The sequence below is a fragment of the Rhinatrema bivittatum genome, chromosome 3 (genome assembly GCF_901001135.1).
Source record: "Rhinatrema bivittatum chromosome 3, aRhiBiv1.1, whole genome shotgun sequence".
NCBI lineage: Eukaryota > Metazoa > Chordata > Amphibia > Gymnophiona > Rhinatrematidae > Rhinatrema > Rhinatrema bivittatum.
In genome coordinates, this window is record NC_042617.1 from 364,068,331 (window position 1) to 364,082,563 (window position 14,233).

Here is a 14,233-nt window from a genome sequence, read left to right on the forward strand (position 1 = left end):
CCTTTCCCCCTTTGTGATCATCTGACTGCAACCCTATAAAAAATACTCTCCCTTCTTGAATCCCATAGGTGGAAGACTCACACCTAAACTTCACTGCCCTGGGATTAAAAGTAATCAAAATCTCATTCATTGGGATAGGTTGCAAAATATATGAGATTATCAGCATTAATTTGCAATAATAAAAATCACCAAAAGGATGAATCACAGGAAGACACAGCAGACATAAGCAGCATAGCAAAAGCCAATACGCTCTTATATTTCCTCTTCCTCTAACACCACTTCAAGATCTTAATCAAGTTCTCAGATTTACTAATTGTCTTAGTCACTCTTCAAGTAAAGTCTGGTCAGTACTTACAAACCTTCACAGACTTCTTAACAAATGTGTCAGCAGTTCTGCTTAGCAGGAGTAGTTCTATAATGAGGCAGGGTAAGGTGGCCACTTCAGATGACCACATTTTGAGGTGGCAAAAAGTGCACCCCAAAATACTCCTGCCGTGGCTGCCTCACCCTGCATTCAGGCCAACACAAACACTGTACAGTTTCAGTGAGGTGCCTGTGAAGTACCCATCTCCTATGGGCAGAAGACAGAATCTGCGGTGGGATGGAAGCAAAGCTTCAGCGAGGTGCCCATGAGCAGAAGAAAGAATCTACGTTGGTGCAGCTTTAATGACGAGCCCAGCAGCATAGCTTTAGTGACATGCCCCAGCAGCCAAAGGCGAAACCTGATGGGGCCGCTGCAGACTCCAACTCATAGCAGCCAAAGAAAAGACCTAGCAGGGCCACCATGTACTCTATCCCACGATGGCCAAAGAAAAGGTCCAGTGGGGCTGCCATAGACCCTATTCCACGGTGGCCTAGGAAGAGGTCCGGCTGGGCTGCTTGAAAAATCCCATAAGCAAAAGGGACAATCTGGAATGTGGGAGTATATGAGAGAGTGCCTGTGTGTGTGCGCTTGTGTATGAAAGAGAGAATGTTTGTGTGCATGAGAAAGGAAGAGAGAGCCACTGAATGTGAGAAAGTGCTTGTGTGTATGAGAGAGAAAGAGCCATTGTACATGAAAGAGTGCCTGTTGGTATGAGGGAGGCAAAGCTATTGAGCATGTGAGAATGCCAGTGTATATGTGCGTGAGGGAGAGAGAGCCACTAAGCATGAGACAGTGCCTGTGTCTGTATGTGTGTGAGAAGGAGCTTGTGCGAATGTATGAGGGGAGAGAGCTAGTGTGCGTGAGAATGAACATGTGTGTTACAATGTGTGTGAGAGAGAATGAATGTGTGCTAAGAGTGTGTGTATGAGAAAGAGAGAGGATAAAGATGTGCACCCTCCCACCTTCCTCTCCCTCACTAAGCAAGGATAATCTCAGAATGACTGGAAATCAAAAGTTTCTGGGTATGGAGAGTGTAGTTTTTGCTTTTTTTTTATCCCCATTAGTTTTAATTATTGGTTGTTATTTGATGTGTCTGCTGTTTTGAAATATTTTTTTGGTATTTGATATATGTTTTAAATTGTAATATCTTTGTAATTATTGTATGTTATTTTATTCATTAGATGATTTAAATATTCTTTTTATTAGTATGGTTCATTTTTTATATTTTTTATTTTGTTATTTCATGCTTTAAGAGGAATGGTGATGTTTCTGTTTTCTATTGTTGCACTGCATACAGAATCTGGCTAGTTGTGGTTTCCAGTTCAGTTTTTATCTGCCTGTTTCTATTTATACTTTATAGTCTGTTTATTTATTTCGTGAAGGTCTATCTATGTTCTGCATGTGTGACCAAAGTGAGTTATTTGCTAGCATGTAATTTCTGTATAGGAATCTATAGCAACTTGGCTTGTTCTATTTTCCTAATAGGAGGTGTATTGGTATTGTAGGGCCTGTTGTAGAATTTGCAGTGTTGCTTTTTCAAAGGTCGAGTTGTTACTGTTTGTTGGCATTTAATGCTGTTTTGGTATGGGAGTTTACTATATGTAATTGATGGCCTGTTGTAATAGGAAAAAGCATTGCCAAGTTAAGTGTAAAACATTGATAAGGCAGGCTAAGAGAAAATTTGAAATGAAGTTGGCCATAGAGGCAAAAAAAATCATAATAAAAACTTTTAAAAATATATCCGAAGCAAGAAACCTGTGAGGGAGTCGGTTGGACAGTTAGATGACAGAGGAATTAAAGGGGCTGTTAAGGAAGATAAGGCCATTGCAGAAAGACTAAATTAATTCTTTGCTTCTGTGTTTATTAATGAGGATGTTGAGGAGATGCCAGTTCTGGAGATGGTTTTCAAGAGTGAGGAGTCAGATGAACTGAACCAAATCACTGTGAACCTGGAAGATATAGCAGGCCAGATTGACAAACTAAAGAGTAGCAAATCACCTAGACCAGATGGTATGCATCCCAGGGTTCTTAAGGAACTAAAAAATGAAATTTCAGATCTTTTATGTTAGGATATCGAGGTGTTTGGTGGACTATTAGGGGCAACAGTGATAGTGTCTCCCACGGGGAGGAGCCCCATAGGGAACTGTAGCACCAGGCTAGACTCAGATGTACAAACACAGAGAATATATCTTTATTATGCAGCTTGTGTGGTTCACCAGAGGTGGCAGTAGAGAGTAGATTAGATAGCAACAGTCTTTGATCCGCGGCGGAGGAGACCCATCCCACAATGGTGGTATAAGGCCCCGATGCAGATATCCAGTGAGGCATCTCTGTAGCTGATAGGTAGTATTCCAGCAGGTAGAAGAATTGGTAGCAGGCACCAGGATAGACACACAGGCCCTCGAGAAGCGAGTAGCTGGATTGAGGATAGGCACCTGGAAATAAGCAAAGGGCCCTTGAGGAGTGGGTACCCAAGTTAGTAGAACCCCAAAGGGTGAAGATAGCTTCCAGCAGCAGCAGAAGCAGCAGAGCAGCTTCAGACCAGAATGAATCCAATCCATTGCTAACTCGGTGAGAGTCAGCAAATGGGCAACGTTTTGTAGTCGGAAGCAGTGACGTCACTCGAGGGGGACGCCCCCGAGGTTCGCGCCAACACTGCTACAAGACGTGAGGCATGCGCGCACCCTAGGAGACCTCAGGTCAACATGGTGGGACACTGCGCCAAAGCCGCTCTGGGGAAGCCAGAGGTGCGGCAAGGAGACACTATGGACGCCATTCTCCCAAGGCTGGTGGAGAAGGCTGAAATAGAGGTGAGGCATTTTGGGTGAAGCCGTCTGAGACAGACGGATGCAACAGTACCTCCCTTCAAAGGACCTCCTCCAGACCCCCTACTTGGTCTTGGTTTCTAAGGATGTGAACGATGATACTGGTTCAGCATTTCTTTGTCCAGAATGTTAGACATAGGTTCCCACGAGTTATTTTCTGGTCCATAGCCCTCCCATGACAGGAGGTATTTCCATACTCTGCCTCTCTTCCTTACATCAAGTATAGCGTCTACTTTGTACTCAATGTCCTCTTCTGCGTCAACAATAATTTTCCCACAGCTTATGCCAAGACCACGTATATCCTGTCTTATCTGGATGGAAGGGCACTAGCTTGGGCTTCTCCGCTGTGGGAATGAGATGACCCCATCCTGAGGGACCTTGCTGGGTTTCTGGAACTGTTCAAATCCATATTTGATGACCCTGCCAGGTACACAACCACAGGATCCACATTGGTTCATCTACAGCAAGGTAATAAACCTTTACCAGACTTCACCATTGAGTTTAAGACTTTGGCTTCAGAGTTGAATTGGGACTCGAGATCCCTGGAGACTCTTTTCTTTGAAGGCCTGAACTCCCAGCTGAAAGATGAATTGTTGGCTCGAGAAATGCCTGAGACCTTGGAGGACATGATGAAGTTAGCCACAAGAATTGACCAACGATTTCAGGATAAGGTTCAAGAGGTTAAAGGTTCCAAGAGACCTAGCCAGGGAGAAATCTGAGTCAAAACTATACCTAAACCTATTCAGTCTAAATCGGTTGCTGGCGAAGAAGAACCTATGCAACTAGGCCGAAGTCACCTGACTTCTAAGGAGAAAAGAACGCGGAGAAGATTAGGCCTCTGCATGTATTGTGGTCAAACAGACCATGTGGTACAAACATGCCCTATCTGTCCGGGAAACGGTCAGACCTAAGTCCTGTAGGAGGACTCTTCTTAGGTCTAACTGCACCTTCTCCTCCACTCTCTCTGCCAGTCTCCTTGATAAATGGACCTCTTGAATTCCAGACTCTTGCCCTAGTGCACTCTGGGGCAGGAGGGAATTTTATACTGAGACATCTAGTGGAACATCTGCATATCCCCTCTGTGACTATGAAGCCTCCACTCCAGTTATCCTCTATCCATGGGGAGCCCTTACCGGGTGAAGTAACTCTACAAACAGAACCGGTCAGTTTAAGGACTGGAGCTCTTCATACGGAATCAATTTCCTTCTTTGTGGTAGAAAAGGCTATGCACCCCTTAGTACTTGTGTTACCATGGCTACAAAAGCACATGCCTCAATTCAAATGGGCTACTCTGAAGCTTTCACGATGGGGCCCAGATTGTCATGGCAAATATCTGAAGGAAGTTTCACCATTATCCTGTATGCCTACGACTCCATTGATGCCTGGATTACCACCCCAATATGCATCGTTTCAAGATGTGTTCTCTAAAGAAGCCGCTGATATACTTCCCCCACACAGATGTTATGAATGTGCGATTAATTTGAAACTGAATACTGAACCACCTAAGGGAAGAGTTACCCCCTCTCGGTGGTGGAAAATAAAGCGATGTCTGAATACATCCAAGAAAATCTGCAAAAAGGTTTCATAAGGCCATCCAAGTCTCCTGCAGGAGCAGGGTTTTTCTTTATGGGGAAGAAGGACGGAACCCTACGTCCATGCATTGATTATTGTGGTCTAAACAAGATCATGGTCAAAGATCGCTATCCCTTACCACTCATCTCAGAGCTGTTTGACCGCCTACAGGGGTCTAAGATCTTCTCCAAGCTGGATCTTAAAGGAGCATATAACCTTGTTCATATTCATTCAGGTGATGAATGGAAGACAGCTTTTAACACTAGGGATGGACACTTTGAGTATTTGGTGATGCCCTTCGGCTTATGCAACGCCCCAGCTGTCTTCCAAGGCATGATGAATGACCTCCTGCATGACCTACTCTACCAATGTGTCGTTGTCTATTTGGACGACATCCTGATCTTCTCTCAAGATCTGCAACACGGTGAGCTGAGCTGAATCCATGGAGTTAGCAATCTGTTATGATATCAAGGTGCTTGGTGGATTCTTAGGGGCAACAGTGATAGTGTCTCCCACGGGGAGGAGCCCCATAGGGAACTGTAGCACCAGGCTAGACTCAGATGCACAAACACAGAGAATATATCTTTATTATGTAGCTTGTGTGGTTCACCAGAGGTGGCAGTAGAGAGTGGATTAGATAGCAACAGTCTGTGATCCTCAGCGGAGGAGACCCATCCCTCAAAGGTGGTATAAGGCCCCAATGCAGATATCCAGTGAGGCATCTCTGTAGCTGATAGATAGTATTCCAGCAGGTAGAAGAATTGGTAGCAGGCACCAGGATAGACACACAGGCCCTCGAGGAACGAGTACCTGGATTCAGGATAGGCACCTGGAAATAAGCAAAGGGCCCCTGAGGAGTGGTTACCCAAGTTAGTAGAACCCTGAAGGGTGAAGGTAGCTTCCAGCAGCAGCAAAAGCAGCAGAGCAGCTTCAGACGGGAACAAATCCAATCCATTGCTAACTCGGCGAGAGTCAGCAAATGGGCAACCTTTTTTAGTCGGAAGCAGTGACGTCATTCAAGGGGGACGCCCCCGAGGTTCATGCAAACACTGCTATAAGATGTGAGGCATGCGCGCGCCCGCCCACTCGCCCTAGGAGGCCTCAGGTCAACATGGCAGGACGCCGCACCAAAGCCGCTCCGGGGAAGCCGGAGGTGCGGCAAGGAGACACTACAGACGCCATTCTGCTGAGGCTGGTGGAGAAGGCTGAAATAGGAGGTGAAGCATGTCGGGCGACGGCATCTGAGACAGACGGACGCAACATTTTAGTTAAAATTTGTAACCTATCATTAAAATCATCCATTGTACCTGAAGGCTGGAGAGTAGCCAATGTAACCCCAATATTTATAAAGGCTCCAGGGGGCAATCCAGGAAACTATAGTCCAGTGAGCCTGATTTCAGTGCTGGGAAAAATAGTGGAAACTATTCTAAAAATCAAAATTACAGAGCATATACAAAGACATGGTTTAATGGACCGCAGTCAGCATGGATTTACCCAAGAGAAGTCTTATTTATTTATTTATTTAGTTAATGGTTTTATATACAGACGTTCATCAGAGATATCACATCGGTGTACATTAAACAAAAACATTACGCTGAAGGAGCACTTGGACAAAGAATGTGGGGGATAAATATATAAGAGCCTAAACTAGAAAATGCAAAGATATATATGATATTTACAGGATAACATCGGTATACATTAAACAGAATATTACGCTGGGGTACCCAGGGGTTGGGACTAAGGAAGGATTATAGAGTAGGGGAGACGTATGTGCAAGATATAAGATTGTAGTGTGCAAAAGAAGAAGTTAGCTCGGGGCAGTTAAGAGAAAAGTAAGCTAGGGAGGGGTGGGACCATGGAAGCTAGGTGGCAGAGGTGGAGGATTTAGGTGTAAGCCTGTGTGAAAAGCTACGTTTTTGTTTTTGCTTGAAGTTTTTTGGGCACAATTCCTGGTGTAGGTCTGCAGGCATTGAATTCCATAAGGTGGGACCAGCTAAGGAGAATCTTGCCTCACAAATCTGCTTCATTTTTTTTGAAGGGGTTAATAAACATGTGAATAAAGTTGAACTGGTAGATGTAGTGTATTTGGATTTTCAGAAGGCATTTCACAAAGTCCCTCATGAGAGGCTTCTAAGAAAACTAAAAAGTCATGGCATGGGTGGTGATGTCCTTTCATGGATTACAAGCTGGTTAAAAGATAGGAAACAGAGAGTAGGATTAAATGGTCAATTTTCTCAATGGAAAAGGTAAACAGTGGAGTGCCACAGGGTTCTGTACTTGGACTGGTGCTTTTCAATATATATATAAACGATCTGGAAAGGAATACGACGAGTGAGGTTATCAAATTTGCATATGATACAAAATTATTCAGAGTAGTTAAATCACAAGCGGATTGGTGATAAATTGCAGGAGGACCTTATGAGACTGAAAGATTGGGCATCCAAATGGCAGATGAAATTTAATGTGGAGAAGTGCAAGGTGTTGCATATAGGGAAAAATAACACATGCTGTAGTTACACAATCTAAGGTTCCATATTAGGAATTACCAACCAGGAAAGAGATCTAGGCATCATAGTGGATAATATATTGAAATCGTCGGTTCAGTGTGCTGAGGCAGTCAAAAATGCAAACACAATGTTAGGAATTAGGAAGGGAATGGTGAATAAAATGGAAAATGTCATAATGCCTCTGTATTGCACAATGGTGAGACTGCACCTTGAGTACTGTGTACAGTTCTGGTCACCACATCTCAAAAAAGATATAGTTGCACTGGAGAAGGTACAGAGAAGGGTGACCAAAATGATAAAGGGGATGGAACAGCTCTCCAATGAGGAATAAAGAGGTTAGGGCTGTTCAGCTTGGATAAGAGACGGCTAAGGGGGGATATGATGGAGGTCTAGAACGGGTAGATGTGAATCAGTTATTTACTGTTTTGAATAATAGAAGGACTGGGGGGTTAGCAAGTAGCACATTTAAAACTAATCGAAGAAAATTCTTTCACTGAATGCACAATTAAGCTCTGGAATTTGTTGCCAGAGGATGTGGTTAGTGCAGTTAGTGTAGCTGGGTTTAAAAAAGGTTTGGATAAGTTCTTGGAGGAGAAGTCCATTAACTGCTATTAATCAAGTTGACTCAGGGAATAGCCACTCCTTTTACTGGCATCAATAGCATGGGATCTATTTAGTGTTTGGGTACTTGCCAGGTACTTATAACCTGGATTGACCACTGTTGGTGTTGCGTCCGGTCGCAGACGGCTGCGATCGCTCTACCTTACCTCTTTTTCTCCCCTTTCCCTCTCTTTGGGCAAGATGGCTGTCTCCGGTGCCGAGTGCCACGGGCCTCGGCGTTCTCAGACCAGCATCCGCCCCGCTCACTCCCGTGGTCTCCTAGGGTGCGAGCGCGCACATCTCTGACGCTCAAATACACGTCATAACGGGAACCTCGGGGACGGCCCCACCGCATGACGTCAGTACCTCCGGGTATATCTAGCCTCCGCTTCCGCTACCAAATTGAGTTAGCAAAGACTTCGCTTCACTACTCTGCCTGCTCTAAGCTGTACGCTTAGATGCCTCCTTTCGCTAAGGGCCTCACTCCAGTAGAAGCTCTAGACACCCGCTCCTTGAAGGTCTCTCGCTTCCAACTTCCCTTCGGGGTCCTCACTAACCTAGACAACTGCTCCTCGGGGGTCTTTTCTCTTATTCATTTCCAGGATATTGGACCATTGGGTACTCGCTCCTCGAGGGCCTATTCTCTTCATATCCTGCACCAAGGACCTTCGGTCCCACCATTCTACCATCAGGAAGATGCCTTCACTCTGTGAGTTTCTCTATGAACCGGCGCTCCAACTCCACCCACCAGCTGCGACGTTACCCACACTGAGGGCTCCTGCCTATCGTGAACATCTGGGTGAGACTACACTTCTGAGCCTGTTGAGCGTATTGGCACCTCATGGATCAGTGCCTTATCTTCCTGCTTCACCATCTATTTACAGCAGTACAATAAAGACTCTATCCATTCTGTGTCTGCTAACTGTGTCAGCCTATCACATTGGTTCCCCACGGGGCTCCTCCCCATGGGCGGAGTCATCTCCATTGCGACCAAGGGTCCACAATGCCTCAAATACAATTGTTGGAAACAGGATGCTGGGCTTGATGGACCCTTGGTCTGACCCAGTATGGCAATTTCTTATGTTCTTATAATATTCACAGTGTTGCATTTTCATATGTAGGGTTGTTACCATTTGAGTGCTGGCATTTAGTGCTGTTTTGGTATAGGAGATTTACTATATTGTAATTGTAATTCAATTTATTCATAGCTAACTGAGGGCCAAGCCTACATCCAATGAACTTTATAAAAGACCTAATAACAAATAGGTTATGAGTTTTTTTTCTGGGTGGCACCATAGCAGTGCATATAAATATAACATACATGTTGTAGGTAATATTTTTTATTTATTGAATTTTAAATACATTTACAAGAACACTCTTGATTGAAATCAGTATTGCTTATACAAATTTTCAAACCGAAATAAAAATAAACAAGAAGAATTAGACTATTCCAATAAGCAATACATTTTAAGTCCTCAATATAAAGGAGAACCAAGAACACAATTCTAAGTAATTACCAAGTATTATTTAAGTAAGAAAGGCTTTATGACTGTTAGGTTGCAGTAGCATTAAACATTTTAAGGAACATTATTACGAGTATCTACGGTTAGGGGGTTATCGTCAGAGTTGACCACAGGAGTTTTCCCCACTAGGAACTGGGACAACTGAGGTGGGTCAAAGATACAGGAAATATTTCAGTATTTCACCAAACATTTGCAAGGAAATTTTAAAATAAAAAGACCCCCAATCTGTTGTACCATAGCCCTCATTAACAGAAATTGTTTACCTCTTTTGCCTCTGACGAGACACATCCGGGAACATTTTTACTTTAAATTACATAAACATTTCTAGTCTATGTTTGAAAAACAGTTTCAGAAGCCAATCTCTATCAGGCTCAAGAACTAGTGAGACTATTAAGTGTAGCAGGCACTGCAATATCCGAGTCCGAAGTCTCAATAATAGCTGTTAAATCCATTAATGGTGTTTCCCCAGGCTGTAGAATTTCCATTCCTTCTCTCTGTGTTCCCGTCTCCCTTCTATAAGGTGGCAAATAGAATACTTTAGATGTTGGAAGGATAGTGTTCTCAGGTATCTTTAATATTTCTATTAAGTTTCTTTTGAACATATCCCTGGGAGGAACTAACGGAACTTTAGGAAAGTTAATAATCCTCAAGTTCTTATTTCTGATGGTATTTTCCAAAGCTTCCACTTTTAATGCTAAATTAGCATTATCTTTAGCCAGCACATGCTGGGACTGCTGTAAAGAATTTGTTTACACTCGGAGATTGGAAACTTGCTGATTCATATCTGCTGTGGCATTTTCCATAGTCACTATTTCCTGTCCCATTTCGTTATATTTCTTTACTATAGGTGATAGTTGTGTTATAGAGCTTCGAAGCTCAGCAATTGCCTCCCATATAGATAATAAAGATATCTCACCCGGTCTTTGCACTGGAGGCAGCTCTGGAACTGGCAATTCAGTCCATGATATCTCCTGGTTTACTCTCTCTCGATTTCCCCTTTCTCCGTCTTGAATATTCCTCCTGTCCATGTCTCTCAAGATGGCTACCGGGCTTGCAGCTTCCTTCTCCGCCCCGCTGTTCCCTGCTGAAGTTGCCGACACAACCTCCCGGGTTCTCGGCGTCTCAACAGCTGTTGGGGTGGTTCTTTCGGCTGCCAGATTACTAGGAGGCGTTCCTCTTACCAGGCTCAGTGGTGACATAGAGCCAGGGAGAGAGGGGAGCTCGTATTCTCCTCCCCCTTTCTCCAGCAGCTGATTCCCCGGTATCGGGCTGCTGCGGGTGTCATGGGCGTCCATAGGTCCGCACAAAGTCTGATCAAAGGTAATCACGGGGAAAAATGCCCTGGGTTTCCTTTTCCTCCCCATACGCAGGAAACTTTCTGAAGGTAAGTTCTTCCAAATCAGTTATACTGGCCTGGAGGAATCAGAGTTGCAGGAGAGAGCAGCCACGCCAACCACCTAACAGTCGGCCATCTTGGAACTCACAAGTTCAGCCGTAGGTAATATTTTTATCTCAGAAAACTACATTGAATGGCCTTTTTCATGTAAGATCTCCCTTTTTGTGTTGGGGAAGTGGTTAATAAGAAATTTTAAAATAAATGCATAACATTTAATTATGCGTAGGGAAGGGGATTGGTGACACAAGATTGTAAGGTTCACATAGGGCACCTAATACTCTTGCACTGGCCCTGAAAGAATGGCAGGTAGTAGGGTTCCTGGGAATGTGCTAGGTTTGCCAGTTCCTAGAAATATCTGCTACTCCTCTGGGGAACCCTGACCTCCTACTTTCCTCCCTTCCCTAGCATTTCAAATCAATGAAAGGCCAGACTACAAGGGGCCCCTCCCATGGCCCCCTCAGTAATTTGACCTGTGCAGCACCTTGGGGGGAGGGGGCAGTGCCATATCATCCCTCTCCTCAGGCAGCAGATTGTCTTGAGCCACCCCTGTTGTGTAGTAAATTCCTTTACAGTTCCCACAAGAATGTTGTAGTCCATAGAGAAACAAAAACATGATGGCAGAAAAGGACCATATGGTCTATCTAGTCTGCCCATCCACATCAACTAATTCAGCTTTACAATCCCTTCCACTCTGCCAGAGATCCCCTGTGCTTATCTCATGCTTTCTTGAATTCAGATGCAGCTCTTGTCTCTTCCACCTCCATGGGGAAGCTGTTCCATGCATCTCTACCCTCTCTGTAAAGAAATACATCCTTAAGATTACTCCTGAGTCTAAAACCTCATCCCATGACCCTTCGTTCTAGAGCCTCCTTTCTGTTGAAAGAGGTTCACCTCCTCACCTTGGAGGAATTTTAATGTCTCTATCATATCTCTCTTATCTTCCCTTTTCTCTAGGGTATACATGTTTAGATCTTTAAGTCTGTCCCACATGCTTTAGATCGAAGACCACTGATCATTATAGTAGCCACTTTCTGGACCGATCTCAACATAAATCCCCCTTGGTTGCCACAGGTATACCTAAGAGCCTAGTGATGGTACATTTGCTTCCATGGTGGCAGGGTGGGAGTTTTTAGACCGTCCCTAGAAGTATCTTTCTCCCAAGGCTGGGATTGGTCAGCTTGGCCCTATAAATTGGGCTTGAGCATGTGCAAAAAGCAGAGGGTGTTGGAGTTGAATAGAAGTTGGAAGAAGTGTTTTGGCTGTGGTCCCTTGCTAGGCCCTCCCTTGCCTGGAGAAGAAAAGGGAAAGGAGGTTTTTATTGGAGAGGTTAACTTTGTGGAAAGATTTTTCATCCCAGTTTCAGGAGGGAACCCTGCCTGAGGGAAAGAGAGTCTGGGTGCATTACTTGTCTGTGCTCATCTAAAGTAGGGCAACTTTTGCATCTTCCCAGAGAAGTTTTGAGAGAATCAGTTTTGGAAGCTTTTAGATTTTGCCTTCCAAGGTCCCAGGAGTTTTGATTATCATTGGAGAAAGTGAGATCTGGCTTTTTTTTTTTTTCCCCCCCAGAAGCCCACTTTCAGTCACCCAGGAGTATGGGCGTTAAGTTTGTCCCTACCCCATAGGGATCTTCTGGCTCAGAGAACAACAAAGTGAGAACAGGCATTATGAATTTTTGTGAAAACCCCTGAACATTATCTTTTGAATAAACTGCACAGTAAATTGTATTTGAACCCCACCTCCAGTGTCCTGCCTGTTTTTACCTTGAAGGAAGGTACCCTCCATGTGAGCTAGAGGACAGCGAGGAGTATCAACTGCGGGAGAGAGAAAAGACTGAAAGTGAGCTTCCTGTCTCTCTGCATGCCTTGGCCCCAGGAGGTTAAGCCTCACCCCATCGAGATAATCCACATCCCGGAGTTTGAAAGGACTGGTGCCCAAGAACCAGGACTTAGCCCTGGGACTGAGTATGTCTCCTGCACCAATTTGACCCTAACACCAAAGTAGGGGGCTACACTATGGGAGCCCCACCTCCTACAGTTGGCTGCAGGGGTCAGTGATCCTCTCCCCTTCCTATCCTCCCTCTTGCCGGAAGAAAGCATAAGAGAGCAGCACTCTTATGTGCAGGTGCCTTCTCTGCTACCATCCTGGAATGGGAAAAACATCGATGGGGGGAGGCTGAGAGAGAGGCACCACTGGTTCTTTTTTCTCTCTCCCTCCCTTCCCTTCTCTGTTATGACCGCCGGCCGCGGCAGACCGCGACCGGGGCCAGTAACTCACCATGGCGGCAGGGCCAACCGCGGAGGCTGAGGCTGGACTCGGCGGGACGCTTCTGCGGCAGTGCTGCCTCCCAAGATGGCCGCGGCGTTCTCTCCGTGCGGTAGCCCCTCCCCCTGAAGCTTCCTAGGGGCGCGTGGGCAGCAGGAATCTGGCCTTAAAGGAACCCCTACAGGAAGTTAGGGGGGTTCCTTCCTGCAGACTTCATCTTCTGAATACTATTTAAGGCAAGGTCTAAGCCTTCAGTCCTTGCCTTGGCTTTGTGGCTCTGGTGGTATTCCTGCTTGTGGTTCCTGATTTGCTCCTCCGTGTTGTGATCCCTGGATTGGCTGTCGTTCCTGCTCGGCTCTTGACTCCTGGACTGGTTACGGAATATTCTGGCTCTTGATCCCTGGACTGGCTGTGGTACTTTCTGGCTCTCGACCCCTGGACTGGCTGCGGCGTGTTCTGGCTCTTGATCCCTGGACTGGCTGTGGTACTTCCTGGCTCTCGACCCCTGGACTGGCTGTGGCGTGTTCTGGCTCTTGATCCCTGGACTGGCTGTGGTACTTCCTGGCTCTCGACCCCTGGACTGGCTGCGGCACTTCCTGGCTCTCGACCCCTGGACTGGCTGCGGCACTTCCTGGCTCTCGACCCCTGGACTGGCTGCGGCGTGTTCTGGCTCTTGACCCCTGGACTGGCTGCGGAGTGTGCTGGCTCTTGTTCCCTGGACCGGCTTTGGGTTCCTCTCCTCTCTCAACCTGCTGGAGGCGCCAGCTTCTGTTTCCACGACCTGCTGGAAGCGCCAGCATCTGTTCTCACGACCTGCTGGAGGCGCCAGCATCTGTTCTCACGACCTGCTGGAGGCGTCAGCTTCTGTTCTCACGACCTGCTGGAGGTGCCAGCTATCTGGATTTACCGACCTGCAGGAGGCACCTGCATCCAGATCTTCATCAATCACCTCCATCGACCTTCGTGATTGGCCTCGCCTTCTGACGAGAGAACTTCATTCCTCGCCGGACCAAGGGTCCACCTTCCAAGTCGGAACAGTAAGCCAAGGCCATGGACCCGGCCGAGGCCTCCGCCCTGAGAGCAGTTCCTGGTTTGGCTCAGAAGATCATGGAACAACAGAGTATGTTAGAATCCATGGTTGCCTCCATAGAACGACTCAGCGCTCGGCTTGACGCTGTAGTCGT